Consider the following 14,825-nt stretch of genomic DNA (forward strand, 5'->3'; position numbering starts at 1 on the left):
CCATAATATTCAGACGTCTCATGCTTTCAATATTTGTATTTTAACTCTTAGCGTATTTATTTAAGGGCCTTTAACGACGATCCTTCACCTAAATATGTTATTCTAGTTCATTAATTTATTGACATAACCTTACTTGTTTGAAAAAAACCTTATGTATAACCCCAATTTTCTTGCAAAACTGTAATTTATACACAAGCCTTTTACCAAAACAACACTGATCTACTTCAGTAAACCTAATTGGACATCTCGAGTTCACACACTATTATTTCCAACACAATTACTTTTTATATCTGCATTCGAGTCATCAGGGTCATTTCATGCTTAATTTGGATACTTGGGACTCCCAAATGAGTTCGGGATAACCAAGAATTCGACACATCCGGGTAGACAGATCAGAGTATAAATGATGATAAACATAGAAGGAATTCACAGTGACCTAAAGGTGAGTTCTAGACAACCGAGATTTCGGCACATCCGGTTCGACAGATACGAATATATGTGTTAATAAATATAGATGGAATTCAAAGTGACCAGAAGGTGAGTTCGAGACAAGGAATTCGACACACCTAAGTTCGACACAACGGGGTATATATACACTTAATGTCAGCGTAATGGCCACATGTAAGTCTGAATTTATCAGCACACAGTCGTTGTTGGTTCGTGTCAGTTTAACCGGCCAAGCGTTAACGTTGCAGTGTTCATACCCTTTGCCTGGGAATACCTATCGAGTGACCAGCCGTCCACCAAATGCCCACACAATGATTTACTGGTGTGTACAGCTTCCTGGACAAACATGGACACGGTAGATACTCGGAGGTAGCATGTCATTAGCCCGATCTTTTGTACTGCACAGCAGGTTCCCGAACGGTCGAGTCAATTTAGATACATTTTATGACCGTGTCCCTGTCGCAGCGATTTAGAGCAAATCGTATTCACAGCTTTATCGTCCGTGTAACAGGATTTTTATTAACAGAGAGTCATAAAGAGCTGAAGAAACGGTTTCCACCTTCTATGAACCAAGCTCCTGGCAGCTGCCGGCACAATCGTCTAATTCCCTCAGCATGGTGGCCCTGCGATGGAGTTCTCCCCGGAGAGCTGCACACAATTTGATGACGTCATTAAGACAAGACAATGACACCCACGGGCGTGCTGTGTGAAGTTCGACGTCATAAAAGTTGAGACACTGTGAATTAAAATTTACCTATAACTATCTGATTTGCGATGATATTTTGTGAAAGTTGTGGTCACAACAAATTGATAATCTCTTCGTTCGAGTCGAAGTTATTCTTGTTTCGGAACATATTTTGGCTCTGAATACGACAGGAGGTTCAAATGGACATGTCTAGACACAAAATCACAAGATGTCTTTTCATAGAGCTTGTTTCAAATGTCAAAAAATAGAAGTTATGTAAATATACACACTTTTTAAAGCCTTATTATCATGTTAGTAATTTTATCACAAAAAAATGAAACAGACAATCTGTGCGAATAGTTATTTAGCGTATACGCACACGCGCATCACATCTGCAGATCCCCATGTCGGCTGTATCCGTACATGCAGTTGGACATCGGATCCCCTCGGCTAATTCCGCTACCTTCATAACATCTTTGGGCAGAACTGAATGTAGATATTACATTAGTTGACTGTATCACATCCGGGTACGCTGTACTGTAGCCGATTTACCTGCAGATTTCGCTGCACAAAGCTTGTAAGATGTAACGGCTTGGGAATGTTTAATTTCTTTCCAACTTGTGTACACCTTTATATGGGGATTCAAGAAAATATAAACACTTCTCCCGTTTACAATAAGGTCAGGACGGGTTGTGTCATTGGTTTGTTCCTCGAGATGATGGGATATATTCTGTTGTGAGGTTAATATTTTATTAGTGTTATGCAAGAAAAGCTGCAAGAGTTATGTCGGTTTACAAAGGGACATAACTCTTGTTGCCAGGTATCAGGTTCATTTCATGCTGAGATGGAAAAGACTAACACATTTAGGCCCCTGGTCTCAGAGTAAAGTTGTGAATGAGTTTTCAAGAATAATAATGAGATACAGACCCCTATTCTCGTCGCTTTTCAGCTCTTACAGACTGTTAGGTCTCAGCCCTGTCAGACCTATCATCCTATTCTCATCCCTTTTCCAGCTCTAGCTGTCTATTCCACCATCTTTCAGATCTAGCTGTCTATTCTCATCCCTCTTTCAGCTCGAGCTGTCTATTCCACCATCTTTCAACACAAGCTGTCTATTCCACCATCTTTCAGCTCTAGCTGTCTATTCTCAACCCTTTTTTAGCTCTATCTGTCTATTCCACCATCTTTCAACTCTAGCTGTCTATTCCACCATCTTTCAACTCAAGCTGACTATTCCACCATCTTTCAGCTCTAGCTGTCTTTTCCACCATCTTTCAGCTCTAGCTGTCTATTCTCATCCATCTTTCAGCTCTAGCTGTCTATTCCACCATCTGTCAGCTCTAGCTGTCTATTCTCATCCCTCTTTCAGCTCTAGCTGTCTATTCTCATCCATCTTTCAGCTCTAGCTGTCTATTCTCATCCCTCTTTCAGCTCTAGCTGTCTATTCCACCATCTTTCAGATCTAGCTGTCTATTCCACCATCTTTCAGCTCTAGCTGTCTATTCTCATCCATCTTTCAGCTCTAGCTGTCTATTCTCATCCCTCTTTCAGCTCTAGCTGTCTATTCCACCATCTTTCAGATCTAGCTGTCTATTCCGACATCTTTTTTTAGCTCTAGCTGTCTATTCTCATCCCTCTTTCAGCTCCAGCTGTCTATTCCACGATCTTTCAGATCTAGCTGTCTATTCCACCATCTTTCAGATATAGCTGTTTATTCCACCATCTTTCAGCTCTAGCTGTCTATTCCACCATCTTTCAGCTCTAGCTGTCTATTCTCATCCATCTTTCAGCTCTAGCTGTCTATTCCACCATCTTTCAGCTCTAGCTGTCTATTCCACCATCTTTCAGCTCTAGCTGTCTATTCCACTATCTTTCAGATCTAGCTGTTTATTCCACCATCTTTCAGCTCTAGCTGTCTATTCTCATCCCTCTTTCAGCTCAAGCTGTCTATTCTCATCCATCTTTCAGCTCTAGCTGTCTATTCCACCATCTTATAGATCTAGCTGTCTATTCCACTATCTTTCAGCTCCAGCTGTCTATTCCACTATCTTTCAGATCTAGCTGTTTATTCCACCATCTTTCAGCTCTAGCTGTCTATTCTCATCCCTCTTTCAGCTCAAGCTGTCTATTCTCATCCATCTTTCAGCTCTAGCTGTCTATTCCACCATCTTATAGATCTAGCTGTCTATTCCACCATCTTTCAGCTCCAGCTGTCTATTCCACCATCTTTCAGCTCTAGCTGTCTATTCCACCATCTTTCAGATCTAGCTGTTTATTCCACCATCTTTCAGCTCTAGCTGTCTATTCCACCATCTTTCAGCTCTGACAGTCTATTCCACCATCTTTCAGCTCTGACAGTCTATTCCACCATCTTTCAGCTCTAGCTGTCTATTCCACCATCTTATAGCTCTAGCTGTCTATTCCACCATCTTATAGCTCTAGCTGTCTATTCCACCATCTTTCAGATCTAGCTGTTTATTCCACCATCTTTCAGCTCTAGCTGTCTATTCCACCATCTTTCAGCTCTGACAGTCTATTCCACCATCTTTCAGCTCTAGCTGTCTATTCCACCATCTTATAGCTCTAGCTGTCTATTCCACCATCCTTCAGCTCTAGCTGTCTATTCCACCATCTTTCAGCTCTAGCTGTCTATTCCACCATCTTTCAGCTCTAGCTGTCTATTCCACAATCTTTCAGCTCTAGCTGTCTATTCCACCATCTTTCAGCTCCAGCTGTCTATTCCACCATCTTTCAACACAAGCTGTCTATTCCACCATCTTTCAGATATAGCTGTCTATTCTCAACCCTTTTTTTAGCTCTATCTGTCTATTCCACCATCTTTCAACTCAAGCTGACTATTCCACCATCTTTCAGCTCTAGCTGTCTATTCCACCATCTTTCAGCTCTAGCTGTCTATTCTCATCCATCTTTCAGCTCTAGCTGTCTATTCCACCATCTTTCAGCTCTAGCTGTCTATTCTCATCCCTCTTTCAGCTCTAGCTGTCTATTCTCATCCATCTTTCAGCTCTAGCTGTCTATTCTCATCCCTCTTTCAGCTCTAGCTGTCTATTCCACCATCTTTCAGATCTAGCTGTCTATTCCACCATCTTTCAGCTCTAGCTGTCTATTCTCATCCATCTTTCAGCTCTAGCTGTCTATTCTCATCCCTCTTTCAGCTCTAGCTGTCTATTCCACCATCTTTCAGATCTAGCTGTCTATTCCGACATCTTTTTTTAGCTCTAGCTGTCTATTCTCATCCCTCTTTCAGCTCCAGCTGTCTATTCCACGATCTTTCAGATCTAGCTGTCTATTCCACCATCTTTCAGATATAGCTGTTTATTCCACCATCTTTCAGCTCTAGCTGTCTATTCCACCATCTTTCAGCTCTAGCTGTCTATTCTCATCCATCTTTCAGCTCGAGCTGTCTATTCCACCATCTTTCAGCTCTAGCTGTCTATTCCACCATCTTTCAGCTCTAGCTGTCTATTCCACTATCTTTCAGATCTAGCTGTTTATTCCACCATCTTTCAGCTCTAGCTGTCTATTCTCATCCCTCTTTCAGCTCAAGCTGTCTATTCTCATCCATCTTTCAGCTCTAGCTGTCTATTCCACCATCTTATAGATCTAGCTGTCTATTCCACTATCTTTCAGCTCCAGCTGTCTATTCCACTATCTTTCAGATCTAGCTGTTTATTCCACCATCTTTCAGCTCTAGCTGTCTATTCTCATCCCTCTTTCAGCTCAAGCTGTCTATTCTCATCCATCTTTCAGCTCTAGCTGTCTATTCCACCATCTTATAGATCTAGCTGTCTATTCCACCATCTTTCAGCTCCAGCTGTCTATTCCACCATCTTTCAGCTCTAGCTGTCTATTCCACCATCTTTCAGATCTAGCTGTTTATTCCACCATCTTTCAGCTCTAGCTGTCTATTCCACCATCTTTCAGCTCTGACAGTCTATTCCACCATCTTTCAGCTCTGACAGTCTATTCCACCATCTTTCAGCTCTAGCTGTCTATTCCACCATCTTATAGCTCTAGCTGTCTATTCCACCATCTTATAGCTCTAGCTGTCTATTCCACCATCTTTCAGATCTAGCTGTTTATTCCACCATCTTTCAGCTCTAGCTGTCTATTCCACCATCTTTCAGCTCTGACAGTCTATTCCACCATCTTTCAGCTCTAGCTGTCTATTCCACCATCTTATAGCTCTAGCTGTCTATTCCACCATCCTTCAGCTCTAGCTGTCTATTCCACCATCTTTCAGCTCTAGCTGTCTATTCCACCATCTTTCAGCTCTAGCTGTCTATTCCACAATCTTTCAGCTCTAGCTGTCTATTCCACCATCTTTCAGCTCCAGCTGTCTATTCCACCATCTTTCAGCTCCAGCTGTCTATTCCAACATCTTTCAGATATAGCTGTTTATTCCACCATCTTTCAGCTCTAGCTGTCTATTCTCATCCCTCTTTCAGCTCAAGCTGTCTATTCCACCATCTTTCAGATCTAGCTGTCTATTCCACTATCTTTCAGCTCTAGCTGTCTATTCTCATCCCTCTTTCAGCTCAAGCTGTCTATTCCACCATCTTTCAGCTCTAGCTGTCTATTCTCATCCCTCTTTCAGCTCTAGCTGTCTATTCTCATCCCTCTTTCAGCTCTAGCTGTCTATTCCACCATCTTTCAGATCTAGCTGTCTATTCCACTATCTTCCAGCTCTAGCTGTCTATTCTCATCCATCTTTCAGCTCTAGCTGTCTATTCTCATCCCTCTTTCAGCTCTAGCTGTCTATTCCACCATCTTTCAGCTCTGACAGTCTATTCCACCATCTTTCAGATCTAGCTGTCTATTCCACCATCTTTCAGCTCTAGCTGTCTATTCTCATCCATCTTTCAGCTCTAGCTGTCTATTCTCATCCATCTTTCAGCTCTAGCTGTCTATTCCACTATCTTCCAGCTCTAGCTGTCTGTTCCACCATCTTTCAGCTCTAGCTGTCTATTCTCATCCCTCTTTCAGCTCAAGCTGTCTATTCCACCATTTTTCAGCTCAAGCTGTCTATTCCACCATCTTTCAGCTCTAGCTGTCTATTCTCATCCATCTTTCAGCTCTAGCTGTCTATTCAACCATCTTTCAGCTCTAGCTGTCTTTTCCACCATCTTTCAGCTCTAGCTGTCTATTCTCATCCATCTTTCAGCTCAAGCTGTCTATTCCACCATCTTTCAGCTCTAGCTGTCTGTTCCACTATCTTTCAGATCTAGCTGTCTATTCCACCATCTTTCAGCTCTAGCTGTCTATTCCACCATCTTTCAGCTCGAGCTGTCTATTCGACCATCTTTCAACTCTAGCTGTCTATTCCACCATCTTTCAGCTCTAGCTGTCTATTCCACCATCATTCAGCTCTAGTTGTCTATTCCACTATCTTTCAACTCTAGCTGTCTATTCCACCATCTTTCAGCTCTAGCTGTCTATTCCACAATCTTTCAGCTCTATCTGTCTTTTCCACCATCTTTCAACTCTAGCTGTCTATTCCACCATCTTTCAGCTCTAGCTGTCTATTCCACCATCTTTCAGCTCTAGCTGTCTATTCCACCATCTTTCAACTCTAGCTGTCTATTCTCAACCCTCTTTCAACTCTAGCTGTCTATTCCACCATCTTTCAAGTCTAGCTGTCTATTCTCAACCCTCTTTCAACTCAAGCTGTCTATTCCACCATCTTTCAAGTCTAGCTGTCTATTCTCAACCCTCTTTCTACTCTAGCTGTCTATTCCACCATCTTTCAAGTCTAGCTGTCTATTCTCACCCCTCTTTCAACTCTGACAGTCTATTCCACCATCTTTCAGATCTAGCTGTCTATTCTCATCACACATGCATATTTAGTTTCCAATTTTTACATTCTTTCAGCTCTGACAGTCTATTCCACCATCTTTCAGATCTAGCTGTCTATTCCCATCACACTTGCATATTTAGTTTCCAATTTTCACCCTCTTTCTGCTCTGACAGTCTATTCCACCATCGTTCAGATCTAGCTGTCTGTTATCATCACACATGCATATCTAGTATCCAATTTTCACCTTCTTTCAGCTCTGACAGTCTTTTCCACCATCGTTCAGATCTAGCTGACTATTCTCATCACACCTGCTAGTTAGTTTCCAATTTTCACCCTCTTTCAACAATAACAGTCTATTCTCATCGCGTGTCTGATCTAGCTGCCGATTCTCACCCTAAATAAATAAGTAGGGGTCAGGTTTTTTTACGGTCAGTCGATAATGAAATTATTTTCGTGAACAATATTTCTTTTAAAAACAATAACATCTGATAAGTGTCTGTTTCACGTGCATCTAAGTGGTTTAAGTCGACGAGTTTTGTTGTTTTTTAGAACAATAATTCATATTTCACATCCCTAATCTACATCTTTGTGATTTGATCAATGTTCAGCAAGTCAAACTGGGTAACGGTATTTAGGCCAGGCTACCTCGCTATATACGGTTATGTAACTCCATCGCTTCAGGCACAACACACGCACGTAACCGGAGTTTTTGCCTTGCACGGACTTAACGTGCACCGAATGATCGAACATGGTCGTGAAGTAAACAAACATTTAAAAAAATGTTCCTTGCCAGAACACTGTCGTACCGTTCTCGATTTTCTGACCAAGGGTAGATTATTAATTGTGAAATTTCGAAATTATTTAGCTGGAAATGCATTTATTTTGATTTTTTTCCCTCGATGATATATTAAACGCAATATTAAATTAATTTCATTTCATCATTCATCCACAACTGGATAGGCCATTGGCAACAAAAAGCGACAGCTGATCGTAACAGAAGGTTTGTACGGACCTCTGATCGCTGGGAGGGTGTTGAATTTCACCATCTTAATAACAGTTGTATACATATTTGTATAGGTATGATAAATTAAACAAACAAGATTAACACGAATAACATTCAAATGCAACGCACTATTTCTCATGCCATTAATATATCTATCATGCGGCGTTAAGCCAAAACTCACGCACCCTCACACACACACACACACACACACACACACACACACCAATCAACCAGCTCCTATAGTATGTATTACGTCCGTACTATATCGTGTTGGGAAAACCGATTACCGAGTTTCATATAAATCTCAAAATCGACCAATTACGCTTCTGTTCCTTGATCCTCTTTTCCTTCGGGGTTCGTGTTCAGACTGACATTGAGACTCTGAAATGAAAATATAGTAGAGAATAGTTTGTTCAGTTTGAAAATACCCAATCGTCCTTTTTTTCAAACAGTGGAAATGAAAAGATTGTTGGATACAGCGGGGAATAAAAAAAGAATGTTCTAAAAGAGAAATAAATGGATGCTCCCTCTAAAACATTATTGAAATTATTTTGGTATTATTGTCTTGTACTTCCCCCATCCCGACTCTGCATCCATGTATGCTCTGTGTTAACAGCAGCCCCATCCCCGATTATCAATAGGGATGGTGAGCCTGTATTAGGAGTCTGTAGGGTGGAATAGAGACAAACATCTGGTCTCTGAAATTAAAATATTTTATTTGTAAAGGCTGGATATAGGCAATAAATTCTGGGTAGCCTCAAGTGGCTTACCTACTGGGTGTATTGATCTACTGTTAGAGCTAGCCCCATATGGACTGGTACGATCATCCAACAGGCAGTCATACCCCCCTCCTCTTAGCCATCTTTCTAGCACCGACCAGGTCTCCTGTCGTGGTTATCAGTAATGCGTGTTTAAACCGGTTTTATATACATGCATATCATACTCCTAATGCGCTGGGATACATATTCCCTGATTTAAATGTATGTTTCCAAAATCCCCACTGACTGCTGTTAAAGTGACTTTCACCTCACGTCAGGTGGGATCTAATATGTATCCTGTGGTAGAAAGGATGCGATGATTTTATTGGGTATTATCATCACATACCGAATATCACTTGGATTATTGTTAATTCTTTTAAAATATATTTTATACGCTCTTTCTGCCTGCACTGCCTGGACACCAACATCGCCAGCTAGATCTGTTCATTTTGTTTTAGGTGTCTTCCAGACTGCGCAGCCAGGACTTGCACCCTGTAACTCTTTGATACTTCAATATACTATTATTACTGTCTTTTTGTGTCGTGTCATCTTTGACTGGAGTACTTAGCACAGTCAGCACAATTGCCCACCCCTTTTGCGTGAGACGAAATTGTTACGTAACCGTGGTGATTTCACAGGTCTTACATACTGAAAAAAAGAGAGTTATGATCTCAATAAAATATAACAAAAAGGAGCCCAGAGACGTTCTTCATTTTCATTGGTAATCTAGATTTACCGACTATATAAGACTTACATAGGCTGTATTGGATACATTGGGTTCAGGGTCTAAGCGAAGTAGGACAATACGTTGTCTCACATACAGGCCCTGAAACAAATATATCCAATGCAGCCCGTGCAAGTTTATATTTATGGTCAAGTCTAGATTACTGCATTTTCTGAAAATGAAGTCTCTGGGTTCTTTTTTATTATATGTACGTAAGATAATTTAACAGCTGTTTTTTTCCTGTAAAATATGTTCATTTCAGAGCCAAGTAGTAGATGTTAGTCTTCTGTCTGCCCTCATCCCTTCGGCTGATTATTAAATCATTATTACCTAGACTGGCAAAAAAAATCAGTTTACCATCAATCATTTCTATTCGTATAGCTTGATTCTAGAAGTGAATTGTGAGTGAATGAGAGTGGTATAACCCCTCTTTGAACAGTTTTTCAATGATATCACGGCGTGTCAGCTGAATGTGGGAGGAAAGCCCGAAGTGAGGCAGGTCTCAGACGTTAACCATGTGTGCCTCCGCCCGTGCTCCCTTCATTCTAGTAACGACAATAGACCGCAGCATTTGCTGTGTAAATTTAGTCACGGAGCCAAGTGTTCCGAGTCCCTGAGCTACACCATTAAACTGATAAGATCCAATGGACAGAGGCATTTAATCCCAGGAAAGTAACTATTACGTATTTGTTGTTTCTTACTTTGTAGCATGTTTTCAAAGGGTGCGAGCGGCGGGTCCCTTCGCAGTACCAGGATCCGCTAATCATGTGTTCGAATCTCATATTTGCCCCGATTAAGACCCTTAGTTCTTCAACACCATATGCTCGACAACCAAATACCAAAAGTTACTTCCCTTAAAATGATTACGTCTTGTAGTTCGCTGTACCATTCAACGCGAGGTGAGGTGAAATGTCGAGTCCAAGATTATTGCACTCATACAGCGACGCGCATGCACGTGTGTGTGTGTGTGTGTGTGTGGCTGCTTGTACTGGTCCGGACTAATGCCGATTTTATAGTGCCAGCACACTGAGATACCATGCCGCAACTAAACATAAATACCCCACTCAGACACAGGATACTGACTCCGAGCCTACCAGTCCTTGTTTTAGCCTTTTAATGTCGAACGCCAGACGGTCACAACAAGTACCATCTTTTGGCGTCTTTTGGTATGTCAAAAAGTCAAAGTCAAAAGAAGTTCATTGGACAAAAGGCCTCCGGCCCATACACAAGAATGAGTTACGCATGTAGATACAATCATTAATGTTACACATTGGGATATGGCTGATGCATGCTTAATGTATAGAGAAAGATTTAATATATATAGATTTATTCTGTTAAGGCGCGGCCGGGGAAAAATTCAACGCGAAAGTTAAGTGAGTATTGTTTTACACCGTGTTTGGCATCATATGACCAGCAATATCACGGCGGGGGACACCAGAATGGGCTTGTACTCATGTAGGGAATCAAATCCATGATTTCGGCGTGAAGGGCGAACGTTGTAACCACTAGGCTACCCCACCACACCTTTAATGTGATGAAAATGAACCCAAAATATATATATTTGCAAAAATATGATATTTGTCAGACTCAGTTTGTTTAACCAGAGAGTTGCCAGAAGCGCCAAAATATTGCTGTGATGTGGAAAATAAACCGATTCATATCATGCTTGTTTATACTGGACGTAAAAGCTTTGTTGAATTTAGTTATGGACATAGAGGCATGCCCGTGGGTCATATACCTATTCTTGTATGCAGTGTATTCCTATATAGCACCTAATCAACGCATTGCTAGGGCAACCAAACTGCTACCAATATATCAATACTTCCCATATCATACAGACAACAGCATTAAGTTTATAATATACAAATGAATTGTTACTCATTTTTACAAACAGAAGGTGAGCTTGTAGTCCTGCACCATGACTTTGGAATATATTTATTTAATGAAAACAAAACCATTTTAAAGCAAGTCTAGCCAGCTCTATGCCACATGGAACCAGCATCAGGAAAATTATTTGTTTTATTTTAAGAGGAGAGAAATGTATTGTGTAATAAAATAATTCATAGACGATGTGTTAGTCTAGTGCGCTTGTTGATCTCCATACGCCGGTTTTAAAATTTGGACCCACAAGAAAATTACATATGTCCCCGAGAGAAAGGGACACGGAGCTGAAATATGGCGTGTGGAGTTAAAACGTACTAATTTATTACTTCAAGTCAGGCTGTTCGTCTAAGTGTAACATCAACTCGTGTCAAAACACAAAATGATAACAATACTCTAACAATAAATTACATCGCTAAACCAAATAAAATTACAACCCTCTCCAACCACCCATCCTGCCCCGGCCTCGACAGCTGACGCAAATACACCCGCGCGGTGCGGCCCCCCGTCCTGGGCCCTCCAAACAAAAGCTCCCTCGGAGAAGTGAGATCGTGCTTGGTGATGTCACTGCACGCGAGCGCTAGCGATACGTGCCGTTCAACACGGCCGGCCGTAATGCGATCCCGCAAGTTCTGCTACGCCTTGTGGCGCTGCTCACAAACCGTCTCGACAAACCGACCGAGGAAAATTGAGGTCGGGCCAGAGAATAATGTTCCGCTGATAAGAAACGCAGTCACTCGAACGTATAACGGCTCTCTGTTCGATTTTATAACCCAGACAACACCGCTGTGTTCGTAATTTTAAACCAGGAGACTGTGCAAGAAATCTTGAAACGTTATCCTAAGAATACACCCTGTAAATATAACTTGTAATGATGTACACCAGAGACCGTATACCGGTATATGGTCTCTGTGTACACTAACATGGCCATGTTTCTGTGAAAACGTTAATGCAACACCACGTGACATCTGCCAATCATGTCAGTGCCGGCTGACCTGCTTTTAATTTCTGAATTTCGTATTAATTGTATTCCCACACACTGACAAGCCGATCGTTCCAGATGGATTCATTCCCTGGGTAATCAAGTACTCCTCACCCTGTCGTTCTCCGGTGCAGGGCCACAGTTCAATGAAACGAACAGTGTTGGGTTTTTGGCTCACGGTTGGTCCATACATACACGTTAAAGCATATTACGTATCCCTAAGCGCACACGGGACCCGCTCCACACACGGACGTTATCACAAACTTCATAACATCAATACACAACGACTGACGGGATCTGGTGGCCAGACTCGCTGACTTGGTTGATGCATATCATCGTATCCCAATCACTGGATTGTCTGGTCCTGATTATTTACAGTGAGTGAGTATGGTTTTACGCCGCTTTTAGCAATATTCCAAAAATATCACGGCGGGGGACACCAGAAATCGGCTTCACACATTGTACCCATGTCGGGAATCGAACCCGGGTCTTCGGCGTGACGAGCTAACGCTTTAACCACCAGGCAACCCGACCGCCCCGATTATTTACAGACAGCCGTCATATAGCTGGAATATAGCTGAGTGCGGCGTTAAACAATCTGCCAATAATATCATTCGATTGTCACAAGTATCCTTCTGTTAAGGTACACGCCACACGTGCCCACGTTTTCACATTTCTTAAACCTGTGTTCTGAGAACAGTGGTTTCAGTTTTTCCACGTCATAAATATATTTTAGACTTTCTGTTTCGTTTACACAAGTTACAACCAATCATATATATTTTGTAGGTAAATAACATTTGACCTGTAAAATATTGAGTCGCAATCTGTTACACATAACGTAATGTATGTGTCAACTGACGTCCTTGAACAACGGAAAGTTACAGAAATTGACGAGAGATAAGTGAAACACATTTTTTGACATTTGACTTTAACGTAATGAATTGGCATCATTTATCTTGAACGTAATGAATTTCTTTATATATATATATATATACACACACACACACACACACACACACACATATATATATATATATATATATATATATATATATATATATATATATACTGGGTCCTCACGTGTTAGTCAAAGCGCCATGACAAATCGATGCACATGCACTCTATCGACTTCACACATTATGCCGATCTACTTGTTCAATTGTCATCACAATATTGCATCATAATATAAGTGTGACCCAAGTGATGAACGAGCGATCGCTTATTTCATATCGGCCTCTAAAGAGCACGTGTTTACTGTCGTATCTCACACAGACACTGAAACAAAAATATCAGAAATTCTCAATCAAGTCTACAACACTTTGGCAAGTCTAGATTTCTTTATTTTATGAAAATGAAGAGATCCTCAGAAGAGTTTAATCAAAACACCTTCAAAGTATATTTTCATTTCAGAGACTTAATGATAATCTATCAATGTCTCTCTGACCAATTGCCAAAGTGCTGAAGGTGCCTTAAACAATATTCACTCTCTTATACAGACATAAATCGATGCACTTGCCAAACGTGCGTTCTGATTGACTCAAATGTGTAAAAAAGCTCACTTTAGTAGACCACAAAACCAATGCTATAGCGTTTTTTTATAATAATTTGGTTCACAAAGCTTCAGATTTTGCATCAGCCATTTAAATACACGTAGACCAAAACTAGGGTGTAAACTGGTCATTTGAAAGAATATCAGCATTTAATGCAACTCAACCAACCCAAGCGTTCCGACCAGACGTCGGGCACTGGCCGTGTATAGATGGAATCAGTCTCTATGAAAATTGCTTTTCAAAACTCGATTAAGTTCGCTTTTTGAAATTACACCAGTTAATATGTTTCCATATTTTATTGTCCAGAACGTAATTTAAGAGAGCAAAGGTTAGCTCAATATCATAATGTTTTTTTCTGTGAACAAAACAGATTTGGGTATAAAACAAGGCAGTTTTGTTACATAACTTTCATGAAAGTCTGGAAACACACACACAAAACCCCAGCAAGGAAAGTAAGTTTTACTGAAACGTCCTCTCTGTGTATATCAAGATGTTTATCAAGGGGTAGGAGAGTCGAGTTTAAATATATTTTTTTATTTCGATTTCCTAAACACATCAAGCCGACTTCACAACTGAATGCAAGTTTATAGACCTACCCACGTCTCCAAAACCTCACAGCTTTCCCTGTTCGCAAAATCACGAACAACACGACTGGTGGCCAGGACGGATAACATCAAAAAGTGTAACGTCGGAATGAAAAATAAGTCTTAAAATGCGGAATCGGAACCGAATTTAGAACACAATTGTGAAAAATAATACAGCATGGGGGCCAATTTCACGACGAGATATCAGATTATATTTACGTGGTCTAACAGACATTTCAAATATTTTTTTACCATTTTACATGCAATGGGGACGTATAAGTGCTTCAGTATGTAAGGCGACGACTATAGCCTGAGGCAATGGGTGTTTCCTTGCAATTCTCAAGATGAGCTAATCTGATAGACCGTATACAGTCCGATTTTCGACACCAAAAC

At 40.9% G+C, this 14,825-nt stretch overlaps 1 long non-coding RNA gene across 1 annotated transcript; it reads right to left on the reverse strand.

Annotated features, from left to right (window-relative positions):
• Nucleotides 1-945: 945 nt before the first annotated feature.
• On the reverse strand, nt 946-14,529 carry LOC124152345. Its single transcript, XR_006863513.2, has 4 exons — nt 14,445-14,529; nt 8,241-8,334; nt 1,512-1,618; nt 946-1,183 (listed from the first exon to the last, which is right to left on the reverse strand). It is a non-coding gene; the product is annotated as an uncharacterized LOC124152345 (long non-coding RNA).
• Nucleotides 14,530-14,825: the final 296 nt, after the last annotated feature.

Source organism: Haliotis rufescens, unplaced genomic scaffold (assembly GCF_023055435.1).
Source record: "Haliotis rufescens isolate VD_foot unplaced genomic scaffold, xgHalRufe1.0.p SCAF_13, whole genome shotgun sequence".
NCBI lineage: Eukaryota > Metazoa > Mollusca > Gastropoda > Lepetellida > Haliotidae > Haliotis > Haliotis rufescens.